The sequence below is a fragment of the Tyto alba genome, unplaced genomic scaffold, assembly GCF_018691265.1.
Source record: "Tyto alba isolate M040663 unplaced genomic scaffold, T.alba_DEE_v4.0 Super-Scaffold_47, whole genome shotgun sequence".
Lineage (NCBI taxonomy): Eukaryota > Metazoa > Chordata > Aves > Strigiformes > Tytonidae > Tyto > Tyto alba.
Window position 1 is genome coordinate 25599272 of NW_024881323.1, and position 12840 is coordinate 25612111.

The 12840-nt window shown below is 47.6% G+C and overlaps 1 pseudogene; it reads left to right on the forward strand.

Moving 5' to 3' along the window:
- Positions 1-3383: 3383 nt before the first annotated feature.
- Positions 3384-4864, forward strand: LOC122154771 (annotated as a pseudogene).
- Positions 4865-12840: the final 7976 nt, after the last annotated feature.

The window sequence follows — 12840 nt, forward strand, 5'->3', positions numbered from 1 at the left end:
TTACTTTCAAGCACGTTTGCAAATCTTGATTCAACCTGTTAGTGGGGGCACGCGTCCCGGGCAGCAGTGCTTGTGTATGCGTTTGCTTGCTCATCTGTGAAGAGGATGCACTCGATCGTTGTTTAGAGCGAGGTGTTGTGTGATCTGGCCCAAGGAGCGCTGGAGAACGCCTGGCAAGGTTATAACGCTGCTCTGCTGGCGTACGGGCAGGCCGGCTCGGGAAGAGCTGTTGGACGATCGGCTGCGCTGCAAACAGAGGCCCGGTGCCCGTTGTGTGCAAAGAGCTCTTCAAAGCCACCCAGCATTGGGAAAAGTACAAGCAGTGCCAGGTGGGATTAGCGCAAAGTGTCACTTCTTTCCAAGACCTTTCCAGGCGGTACTTTAAAAGGCTGGGTTACTCTCAAATCGGAAAAATGGGAACCGTGACTCTGGAGCAGCTTCCGGTACAAGACAGAGTGGATCCTCTAAAATACTGTGGGAAACAAAGTTGAGGTAGTACAGCTGGATTTACAGATGGGTATGCATGAGAAAGTCTTTCCAGCACCTCGGTAAGGAAAATTAATGCCGCCTTCTATACAGCTTCATAGGGTACAGAAGCTTTACAGTGCCGCGCCTCTCCGCTACAGCAGAGGCCAAGTTTTCAGCCATGCAGTACAGCTTTTGTAGCTGCTGGATGCTCCCACTCCATCAGCATCCTGCGCTGGTTGTCCAGCGGATTCGAGCACTGCTGGAAGCAGAAAGCTTCACGCCCGTGCAGCAGGGCCGTCTGTCTGTGAGAGTACTGCCCTGGTTACTGAGGGCTGCTTGCGATTTACTCCTGTGTTCCTTCCCCTTCAGAAAGTGCTTTGTCCTCCCAAACCAGCCTCCCCCGCTGTGTGCCAGCAGGAACGACGCAGGGATGCCGTTTGTGAACGTGTTTCTGTGGAAACTCATTCCTTCCCATCTCGCTTGCCGTACCAATGTGGAAATGAAATCCCTATCTGTAGTCGAGTGTTGGAGAATGGCTCAGAGACAAGGGTCCTGAGCCCACCGAGCAATTGTACGATCAGAGCCTGCTCTAGCTGCTGATGCTGGGCCTCACTAGGGTTTGCTTGCAGCTGCTCGCAGCTGCTGATACCTGAGGAATGTCAAGGACACTTCAGCCTTGTGTACCGTGGTGTGTCGAAAACAGGTTGAGAGGAATTAGGAATAGTGGTCTAAGAAACCTAGTGTTATGATAACGGTGGTCTGAGAAACATTGTGTTACGGTACTGTTGTGTATCGAAAACAAGTAAACAGGAATCAGAAATAGTAGCGTGAGAAACTTAGTGTTATGAGAAACTTGTGCTGTAAGCTAACTGCAAGTAGGTGGACCGTGAGAATACGACCCTTAGAGCTTAAGCCAATCAGCTAGTGACTAGTAGGCATAATTAGTAGAAGGATTATAAAAGGCTGTAATGAAAATCAATAAACTGAAGCACACTTTATCACTCATACTGAGTCGGCTACGTTCTTCCTCCTTGGCCTGAGTCCTCGGCTCGCCCAGCCCGGCAGTCGAGTTACTCCTATTACGCACAGTTCTTGGACAGAGGAAAAAAAGCATGTCGTGGCTCTTTATTTTTACGTTTGATTTTGAACCATAGCCTTGCTGCTACTGACTGACCAGATTTTGTTTTGAAGTCAGCAGATTGAAGCCTCCTCTCCGGCTTGTTGCGATTCAAGCTCGCGAGTGACACCGCGGGCGTGCTGTCACTCCGGGGGTTCCCACGCACGCCCTTCGTTTACAGAGCCCCAGGAGGTCAGCATGGCCTCAAGCCCAGCTATCTTCTGTGCCCCCACCCTGGGCTCCCTCCCTCACCGCTGGCTGAGACACCCGGTCTTCCCAGAGACGGGTTTTCCTCCTGCTCACTGGCTAGCCCACCCTCGAGTCTGCCAGCAGTTTAGTCCCCGCTGTACTAAAAAGATGTGGGCAGGCTGGAGAGGGTCCAGAAAAGGGCCACAAAGATGATCAAAGGACTGGGAAGCCTGCCAAGTGAGGAAGGGCCGAGAGAAGGGACTGACAAGTACAAATGCAAAATACCAAAGGTGTTAATTTTCAGATACATTCCTTGAGGATTTCAACGGGTGGCTTTAACTACTTGACCGGAATCGGGCGGGTTGGTCTTCCTCTGCTCGGTACTTTTACTGAAGGAAAGGGCGGTGACTGTGACTTCTCGGCAGTTTTCAGTCTTCTGCTGGACCTTTGCTTAAGTCCTCTTGCGTTTCTCTTCCAGGGAGCCATGGCCTGGCGTGGCAGGCGTGTGGTCCTCAACTCGAGGCGGTGAGCTCTGTGACAGGAGCGCGGCTCCTGCGTACCGTTTCCAGGGAGCAAATAAACAGCCTCCCACTGTGCGTGTGGTAAAGGAGTTTTCCTGGCAGAAGAGAACTGGGCTGCTGGTTGGCTTGGAAGAAGCAGAGGGAAGCGTTCTCTGTCTGTACGACCTGTGGATTTGTGGTCAGTCCAGAAAGTTCTGCAGCGTGACGATTGCTGCCGGTCGTGTGTGCAGCTTGTGTTGTAAACTGCTCACGTTGTTCACGGGTGGTGGCAAATCGTTATCCAGGAACAGAAAGAGCAGAAATGGAGCGTGTCATTGCATAAATGGAATAGTCTGTTCTCTGTCCCTTAAACGCATGAACTGTTATCTGTGCAGGGAGTAGATTGTATGTTTCCCACTTTACACGTGGTGGTGGTCTGAAAGGAAAAGCAGCATTTCACTGTCCTCAGTTTCACGAAGCTCAGCTTGAAGTTAGTCTGTCTGGTAATTAAGAATGCATTAACAGACATTTTTTACCTTCAGGTTATTGAAGATAGTGTGGGTACGGCAGAAACCTCAGAAGCAGCTCCTGAAACATCGCCGTGTAGTGAGCTCCATCCACCAGGCAATCTTCAACACAGCTGTGCTGCTTCAGAGCAACAGATTGAACGTGAATTGCCAGCTAGTGACGATGGTGAATGTGATGCAGCTGAGGGACACCGAGAGCTCTTTATATCTCAGAGTCATTTTCAGAGCTTCAAAAACCTGGGAAACTGTTTTGTGAAACTGCTTAACAGCCTTCTCCTCACGTATCTTTTTCTGTTTTACTGATCACTTCTGAAATCAAACCCGAAAGTTTGCCCTGTCACTTCAAGGCTCTTAGAACAAGTTAACCTTGAGACTCAGTGAGTGCTGGGACATGTTCTTTTTTCAGTAACATAGGAACGAATCGGTAAAGCTGAACTTGTCTTCCATTCCACTAGACGAGCAGCTATCTGTTTCACATCATACTGACGTGCTAAATACATCTTTTCAGGGTTTAAGAAGCGGTTAACAACCACGCAGCCGCTCGGCCTCCCTCCCCCACCTGGGAATGGGGGAGGGAATTGGAGGGGCAAAGGGAGACTTGCAGGTTGAGATAGAAACAGTTTACTAATGGTAATAAAATAAAACGGTGACAGTAATAGAAATTAGAAACGGGCAATGCACCGTGCAGTTGCTCACCACCCGCTGACCGACACCCAGCCCGTTCCCGGCTAGCGATCCCGAAATACTAAGACCCCGCGATTGCAATCCCGGAAGCGAGAGAGAGCCCCTTCCCGCCCACCCCTCCTTTACATAGCGAGCGTGATGTTACATGACGTGGAATAGCCCGTTGGCCAGTCCGGGCCCGGTGCTTCAGCCGTGTCCCATCCCTGCTTCTTTTGTGCCTGCGCAAAGGCAGGACATAGGGATTTGGAGAGTCCTTGAAAGCTCAGTGTGCTGGCAGCATTCTTCTCGCTCCCGAAAAGGAACATGAACTCAATTCCAGCCCGAACCAGGACAAAGGTCACTAGATTCCAGAAGGCAAAGGCTCCCTTAATCACCTGTGACGGGAGTGGAAGATGAAACCAGGAGGCATCAAGTAGAGTATGGCATCACTGCTAGAACACACACAAGGGGACAACTGAGTGGAAGTCCAGGCATTCCCTCGGAAGGCACTCATCAACTGCTGCAGACAGACAGACCGGTTCTGTTTGAATGTCTCCTGGGAGAAGTACCAAGCGAACAAAAGGAGCACCTGAGACTTGTAGACTTGAAACGGGAGGAAATACTCGAGATGAGCAAATACCTGTGATGCCTGTTCCTCCTAGGAGAGGTAGGAAGCCTAAACTGACTAATTCAGAAAAAGTAGAAAGCAGCCATTCTGATGGACAAGCGTTGTCCGTCAGCAGGCTGCCCATAGCTGTTACTCCAAGAGGAGGATTAAGGAGAGCAGAGGAAGCTGCTTCTGAAGTCTCGCAAGAGGCTAGCGAGGAAAGTTCTCCTGCTGAAGGTAGCGTTATTGCTTCTGCTCCTTCCAAAAGGACTAGAGGAAGAAAAAGTTCAGCAGGAGGTCAAGAAGCTGGCCAGAGTGCCACCGATCAGAAGATTAAACAGGCAGTCAGTCCCAGCAGAAGTGCAAGAAAACCGAAACTCATTGATTGACAATTTACTGGCAGTATTGTCAAGGATCAGGAGGGGCTGCCTAGTGACCAACTCCTCTTACCTGTGCCAACTAAAAGAGGCAGAAGGAGGAAGAGAGTTCATCAGAAGTTTTGGAAAATTCTGCCCTTGATCTGTCTAAATCATCGCTTCCTCGGGCAGGATTTAAACTTCCTGTCACTCCTAGAAGACGCGCGAGGAAGGGGGCACAAATTTTCTTGGCAGGCAAAGAATCTGCCTGTACTCAGGAAGGCATACGTGCAGGTGGGAGAGTGGAAATCCTTGGTTCTCCTAGGGGCAGAAGAAGAGTTCCACATGCCAAGCGAAAAAAACGGATACTCGTGAGCAAGAACTTCCACAGGCAAATGAGGAATCAGCCACACCCGGGAGTCTGGTTTGCCAATTGACGGGGTTAACACAAAGGACACAGACACCAAGCTAAAGAAATAGGCTTATTTTACCTTAAAGCAGCAGAAAGAATAAGCAAGGTAATGCACCTAGACATTACTGTTTAAAGCAGCAGAAAGAATAAGCAAGGTAATGCACCTAGTCGTTACTACATAAAGCTGGCTATAGTGATTAAGAAAGATCCATCACCAATTGCCCTCATACTTTACCATCACCCCGACCCGTGCATCAGCTGGGGAGCCCCGTCACAGCGAAGGATCAGAGAGCCTTTCCCAGAAATTGGGAAGTCCTACGCAGTGTGTCCACTCGTAGGTGAGGTCTCCGTCTGTGCTGTGAGAGGGTCTGGCTTTTATACAGTTTAACAAACAAGTCTAAACGAAATGCACAGGAGATACCTGGTAGATTGACATGCCTCACTCAGGCGTGTCCGGATCTGGCCAGGATCCGGGCACGTCTGAGGAGTTTCTGTTTTTCTTTACATTTGGGATTTATAGTTACTTCCTATTGTTTACTTACAGTTCCCAGGGATTGTTCCCAGGGTTGCATTTTCATGCTGATAAGGTGCTGGTTGCTTCATTCTGCTGCTAAGATGCTGATTGCTGGTGGGGGAATGCACTCAGAAGTCAACTTTGGTTTGAGGCCTATTGTTTGGGCCTTTTCTGTTTCAGAGTCCAGTAAGGAGAGCCCGTCGGGGCAGAAAGAGACGATCGTTATTGAAGGAGAGCACAGGGGAGGAGGCCTTCTGCCGAGGACCTGATGGCAGTCCTTTGCTGCTTGAAGACATAAACCTGTCAGGACGTGATGAAGGATCAAGAACTTCAACAGATCCTGTTTCAAGAACCAGATCCTGCAGAACTGCCATGCATCAGAAACGGCCTGTTGAGGAAAAGGAGTCCTTCCTTTTCTCTCCTCCTCTCACAAAGCTGACAAAGAAATTTAAAGGTGGGTGCGCTACGATTATACCCAAAACAGGGCGTATTTATTGCTGTTTTGCAAACCAGAGAAGACAGACCGTGAGGACGGCTTTAGGTATTGTAAGGAATGTAACCGTGCAAAATCAAAAATCCTGCAAGAGGCCATTCATCTTTTTTCTGAACTCTGTATGAGTGGGTGGCTAGTTGAGGTGGAAACAGATGAGGGGACTGCTCTGAGTAGAGTGAAATGAAATTTACGCTGAATTTTTGTTAGGAGCTCATTTTCTCTCAGTTTCAAAGCCCAAGGGTATCTGTTATATGTATGTTTATGATATGTGCTTATATACGTTTTATAGATATGTATTTTATATATATATATATATGATAGCCATCCTTTCCCCCCAGTGGGGAAACAAGGAGACACGCTTCCAAGTTCCGTTCAGTTTTTAACTTAAAATGAGCTGCATCTTGCCACAAACTACACAGCTGTTTAATTAATTAGGTGATAGTTTCTCATGGGCATATACTTTGCTAGGGAGGTTATTGTGCATAGGCTTCTTTTGATTAGAGTGCGTGGTAAAAAAAAGTTAGGCTTTGCTGGTGTGGCGTTGTTTCCCTCGCGTGGGGAGAACATACTTAAATCTGTAGGAGAGAGTCACCAAAAACCCAGGCCTGTTGCCCGTGTTGCAGATGTCCCCGCAGTTCAGCTTGTCAGGTTGCTGTTTGTAAAAGTATGTTTCAGCATTCGGGATTGAACAGCTGTCTGGCCAGGGTGCTGGGCAGCCTGCCCTGGGGACCCTGCTTGAGCAGGGGGGCTGGGCCGGGTGACCTCCAGAGATTCTGGAAGGCCTTTGTCTTCAGTGTGATGCTGTGATTCTGGAATCTGTGATGCGAGGGGCAAGCGGTGAGATGTCACTGGGGGGTGGGCGCTGGAGGTGTCCTGCTGACTACGGTCTCCCTCTGCCAGGAAGGCTGCGTGTGTGTTCTGTGCTGAGGCACTCAGCACCTACGTCCGTCTGTCCAGGTACACCAAGCGGTGTGAAAAAGAGCATCATTTCAGAACTGACGTCGGGAGCTTTTGCAAACTCTGCCGCGTTAGGCAGGGACTGCACCCCTTGGATGACAGCGGAGTTTTGTCAGGGAATAGCCACAGGAGGTAGCTGGGTAAACTGGCTCTAGCGTCAAGTTCTGGGGTGGTTTGGCTTGTTTTTTCATTTAAAGGGAAGTCAAAGCTGTGGGCTGCATCAGCTCCGGGATCTTCTCTGCTGGGGGTTGTTGGGCTAGAGAGCTGAAACTCTTTCTTCTTCTCACCTGCTGCTGTAGATTCGTGCTTATGGAGCAGCCGCACAGACTCTGCAGGAGAATCTGTAGGCTGCGCTTGAGTGAGATAAGCCTGATTGTAGAATTCCGAGGCAGACGGTCTCCGATATGCTCGTGGCCTTTTAGAGTAAAACTCCTGTTTTGGTCTGAGTGGAGAGGTGATACCCCGGTGGGTCACGCTGCCACGCGGAGGGACTTTGACAGGCTGGAGAAATGGGCTGACGGGAACCTCAGGCAGTTCAACAAGGGGAAAGGCCAAGTCCTGCACCTGGGGAGGAACAACCCCATGCACCAGCATGTGTTGGGGGCTGCCCAGCTGGAAAGAGGCTTGGCAGAGAGACCCTGGGAGCCTGCTGGGCACCAAGCTGACCGTGAGGCAGAAGTGGCCCCCGTGCAGAGAAGGCTCTTGGTGTCCTGGGCTGCGTAAGGCGGAGCTTTGCCAGCGGGTGGAGGGAGGTGAGGGCTTTTGACTCTCTGGAGCCCCCGGATGCAGTGCAAAAGGCTGTCCCGCTGTTTACTTTGAAACGCTGACAAGCACCAAAAAGCAAATGCAGCAAAACTGCTGCAAAGAAGTTGTCCCAGTTGGAACTTGATCTGTGCTAGCTGTGAATGCTGGCAGAGTGGTCAGGCTGGCTGGCTGCAGCAGCGTCCTGCGATACTGGCTTTGCCATTGGCAACGCTTTTTTCAACGTGTTGACTTGTGCTTAGTGCAGGCCCCTGACTTACACTTCCTGCCTTTCCCACACTCCTTGGTTTTGCGCTGGCAGAAGATACTGGACATATTCTCAACCCGAGTGCTTGTGACTGGACATGTAGTGGATTCCAGTGCACAGGCTTCAGAGCATGAACTTTCTTACGGTGCCATTTTCAATAGCGCAGAGAACTTGCAGAACGTAGTAACTTGAAGTAGTTTGCATTCCCATGTGTATGGAATATCTCTTGTTTAGCCACCTATTTAACCCTGTAAATCAGTTCAGCTCTCAAGTTTTGCCACCAGCACCTCTGTTTTGACATAGTGAAATACGAACTCCTTGTGGAGCACCTGTAGAAGTGTGGACACCGTCTGAAGGGCCTAGAAATTTCTGTAGTAGACTGCAGGGATGTGATGAGGGCAGGCAGTAGGAAGGAAGGGACTGGAATAAGGAATACGAGGATCTCAGAACAGGAAAATATCAGTGTTTTAAAGTGCTGTGTTCTGTTTCCATCGTAAGTGTATGGGAAACTACTTTCTGAATGATGAACTGTGGAAGTCTGTATTGCTTGCAATGTGAAATACGATTTTTCTCAGCTCGCATCTTATTAGCCTATGTGAGCAGACGTGAACTCAGGGTATTGGGTTTTTTCCTGTTATTTATCTTGTCCATACGTCTGTGTCACTTTTTGTTTGTGATCCCACAGGCATCAGAGAAGGGAAAGGATTCTCGCTTTGCTCTGCTGTGAGATTGAAAACTGTCCCGAGTGCCGCTTTTTTAAGGGAAAGAACTACAGGTGATGTACAGGAGATGATTCGCTGCATCCCGATGGAACTTGTGTCAATCTCAAAAATAGTTAGGGCTGACGTGGGTCATTTTTTTTTTTTTTTTCTTTACAGTGAAGAGTGCGAGACCTGATGGCTCGGGTAACGAGCAGTCTGCTGCAGTTTCCCGAGGTGACTGTTCAGGCACTTGGGGAAGATGAGACAACCCTAGATTCTGTGCTGAGCGGGAAGTTTTCTGGAGGTGAGCATTTTCCTTTAAATTTGGTCTTGGTGCAAAGATGTTATTGCCTGGAGGTTACCTGAAGCACCGGGGCACCGTAGCAACTGTGTCAGGTTGGTGCTGTTAAGATGCGTCGGGTTTGCCGAGAACAGAAAGGATGTTTTAACTATTAAACGTGTTCATATTAAAACGTTAGTGTAGCTCAGCTTTGAAACTACAGCAGCCTGCACCCATCTTGTGCCATCAGAACAATTTCCGTAAGCGTTGCTGGGTCGGTGGCCCTCCTCAAATTCTAATTCAGTAAGAGGCAGTTTTCCAAAAAGTAATAGTGTTGTTTGGGGCCGTATTGATTTGTACCAGCTCAATCTCTGTGACCGTCACATGCCGAAATGTTACAGAGGCAAACCCCCCTGGTTTTACTTTTCTAGTGTGAATAAAAACAGAAGGAGGGGGAGAAGGCTGTTGAGCGCTGCATCCGTATTTCCCAAGAATCTGACAGGACGCAGATGAGTACCCAGTGAGAGTTGCTGAAAGTGGCTGAGCAGATTAGGTCATTGACTTTCTAGGTGATCTGAAAGTAGAGCTGGGTGCCTGCCCGGATGCCTGGGCTTCTGTTTAGACCAGCTAGAGTCCACCTGCCTGACTGGAAGTGCAGTGGTTGAGTTGAGTTACTCCTTGCTTTGAGTTTGAGGAAGTTCAGTGAAACAGCACGTGTTAAATTCTTCCTGTGCTCAGCACGTGTAACAGTTTGAGTTTACTCATGTGGTGCCCATTTTAAGATAAATTCTTGCTGAAGTCTAAATCCCTGCCCAAAGTAGGCATGTGGCAAGTAAAATGAATACACTAGAAACGAATTGGTTTAGATTTGCTCTACTCAAAGTAGGCTTTAGGACTTGTATTCCCCTATGTATTTAGAGGATTCTAGCAAAACCTAGCTGAATATGGTAAACAGACTAGAGATCAATATCTCGTAATCTTTATCCCAAACAATCAGAACTCTTCAGTGCGGGAGTGACAAGTACAAATGCAAAATAACAAAGGTGTTAATTTTCAATACATTCCTTGAGGATTTCAACGGGTGGCTTTAACTACTTGACCGGAATCGGGCGGGTTGGTCTTCCTCTGCTCGGTACTTTTACTGAAGGAAAGGGCGGTGACTGTGACTTCTCGGCAGTTTTCAGTCTTCTGCTGGACCTTTGCTTAAGTCCTCTTGCGTTTCTCTTCCAGGGAGCCATGGCCTGGCGTGGCAGGCGTGTGGTCCTCAACTCCAGGCGGTGAGCTCTGTGACAGGAGCGCGGCTCTCTGCGTACCGTTTCCAGGGAGCAAATAAACAGCCTCCCACTGTGCGTGTGGTAAAGGAGTTTTCCTGGCAGAAGAGAACTGGGCTGCTGGTTGGCTTGGAAGAAGCAGAGGGAAGCGTTCTCTGTCTGTACGACCTTGGAATATCAAGAGTGGTTAAAGGCGTGGCTCTTCCAGGAAGGGTACGTGCTTTTTAATTGGAGAAACGAAGCTTTTATGTTGTTAGGTGCTGCACGATCCTGTTTCCGGAAAAGCTTTGGAGCGTCTCTTTGCAGGAGGTATTTTTTCTGTATTGCGTTAGCATTCTGTCGCTTCAGAGTATCCAGTCAAGGCAGCCTTGATCCTGGGCCTAACGGTACCATTATCTTTGGAGTTGACTGATCGTAAGGTAAGTTTTGTGGTTTTACTGCAGAGCACATAGTTACCTAACTCTCCGCTTCCACAAAAAAGGGCATTGAAAACTATGCTTTTTGGGGCAGAGTGAAAAGGGAAACCCCCCCAGTCTTTAAAGTCTCTGTAGCATACATTTCCTGAATGGTTTATTCTGTCAGAAATACTGTCTTTAACATATCTCAGAGGTCTGTAGTTGTGCTGTAAATGACTTAGACCCAGTCCCATGAGTCTCAGACAAGCAAGCCGGTGACTTCAGAGCAGAACAGATTCTTTCTGTTGCCTTAGGTTAGAAAAAGAGCCTTTAGTAAGTTATCTGACAGACTGTTGAAAGATCAACTTTCCGTGTGTGGCCCTTGAACCTCTGATTATTGAAATTGTGTTTGTGTGGAGGGGATACAGTGTTGTGATGTTGCCAATTTTTTCTGTCTTGTATAAGCCCTGGGCTCAAATGATGTGATGACCCCTAGTCTCATTGTCTTAATGCAAACAAGAATCAGCGTAAGTTAATTGAACATCAAGGTGCATTCTGGTTTTATCCTCCCAGAATCTGCAACAAGTAAATACTTCTTTCTTACCCAGCTTTCCGTAAAGTGATTTGGCTTGACTTGCTAGAACACGGGTGGCATTTTGCTTGTTTGTTTGTAATGCTACAGTGTGATTACTAGTAGTAAGCATTTGTACTGTGGTAATTTCAGAAGATAGGAGTTGGGTTGCCGCTCCACTGTGTTAGTTTGCCTATCACCTTGAGAAATCCCGGAGTTTCAGACGGAAGGGCATGCTGTGTGCTGACATCAGCATATAATCAGTAAGCAAATGACATTTGTGGAAAATGACATTGCTTTTTATAGTTTTATTTGTTAAATCTAAGTGAACTGGGAATAGGAGAAGGAAAGGTTAAGAAGGACCATGTCACCTACCGCCTCTGTGTCTACAGAAGTGACTTGAGGTCGAATGTAGTTCTCGGTTGTATTAGGGAGTTTTTCTATAGCACGAAGAAATGCCTCAGGAGAAAATGTGAAGAAACGTTGTGGGGGAAAAGTTGGCTGTTGTGTGATGAAGGTTGTGGATTTCGGAATAAAGTCACAGCTTATTTGAGTGTTTGCTCTTACACCCTAGTGCTCTGGATTATAAGCATGTTTGGTCTGTTGCTTTCATTTTGCTTCCTATCTTTTTGCGACTAGATGAGGCAGACGGGCATAGACAGGGCAGAGGTATTGCCAGTTGGACTGTTAGCTTTGAAGTTGTGAGTGTGGGAGTAAGGGTAAGCAAAACCAAGTAGATAAAACTTGTACTTGGCCACGGTCCATAGGTTTTGAATTTCTTCGGTAACTCGTACTTCCAAATTATAAGTTACGTCATACGCGTTTTGAGTCTGCTGGAATGTTTCTCTGGTCTTCACGCTGATGATCTTTAAACGTAAAATGCAGATCTGTTCTTAACATCACTTTCCACAGTACTAACAGTCGTTACTGTTTTAAGGCTTTAATGAGCACCTTTGTTTCTGGACTCTTTTCCACGTGGGTATATCTTCTGTGGACAGCTAAGCTGTAGAGTTTAACACTAGCTTAGAGTAACTGTGGTCCAAGGTGTGAAGCCCTTAGTGTTTTAATACAGGGTATTTATAGTGACCGTATAACTGCCTTCTAGAGTAAGAGTAGGTGTGTAGTCACTCAGAGAATTAAAAAAACAAACTCTCAAGCTTCGACAGAATATTGGTGTAATTCTGTGTGTGTGTGTGTGAGCATCTCTCACTGCCCTCTGGATATACACGTGAAGCACAGCAGAAAACTCAGAGTGTCAGTGGAGTATTATTTGAATGGGATTCTTGGAAAAGCGAATCTGAATGTAAGGCATTAATTATCTAAAATTGGTTTATAATGGTTGCATGTTTCAGAACTATTGAACGGTATTTTGACAAATGTTCCTGGTCTATAGGCTTCTTCCGTAGTTGGAGTTAGCTTTTTATCCCACAAGCTGCTGTTCTTTTTGCTGCTGTTTTAGTCTGGCCTTTCAAATTTTTGTTCCCATTCACAAAAGTGCTGGTGTGCATGGAAAACTTTTTAGTTTATCTGGTTGTTACCTTTACCCTCCATGAGGACGAGCGTAAATTTTACTGAGCCAGTATCTCCCTTGAACACTGTGTAAAAATGTGTAATTCCCATGCAGATGGTGCGTCTACCATGCGACTTGACCGCTGCCTCGTGTGACTTACAGCCATGATTTATCGTAATACCTGTTTGGCAAAGGAGGCGTAGCCGGTGTCCCAGTGCCGATGGGCTGTGAGCAGTGGGAGAAGGCGATTTAGTTTTGTCTGTCTTCCTTCGGTCCCTTAATTACGGTCAAGTTTCTTGC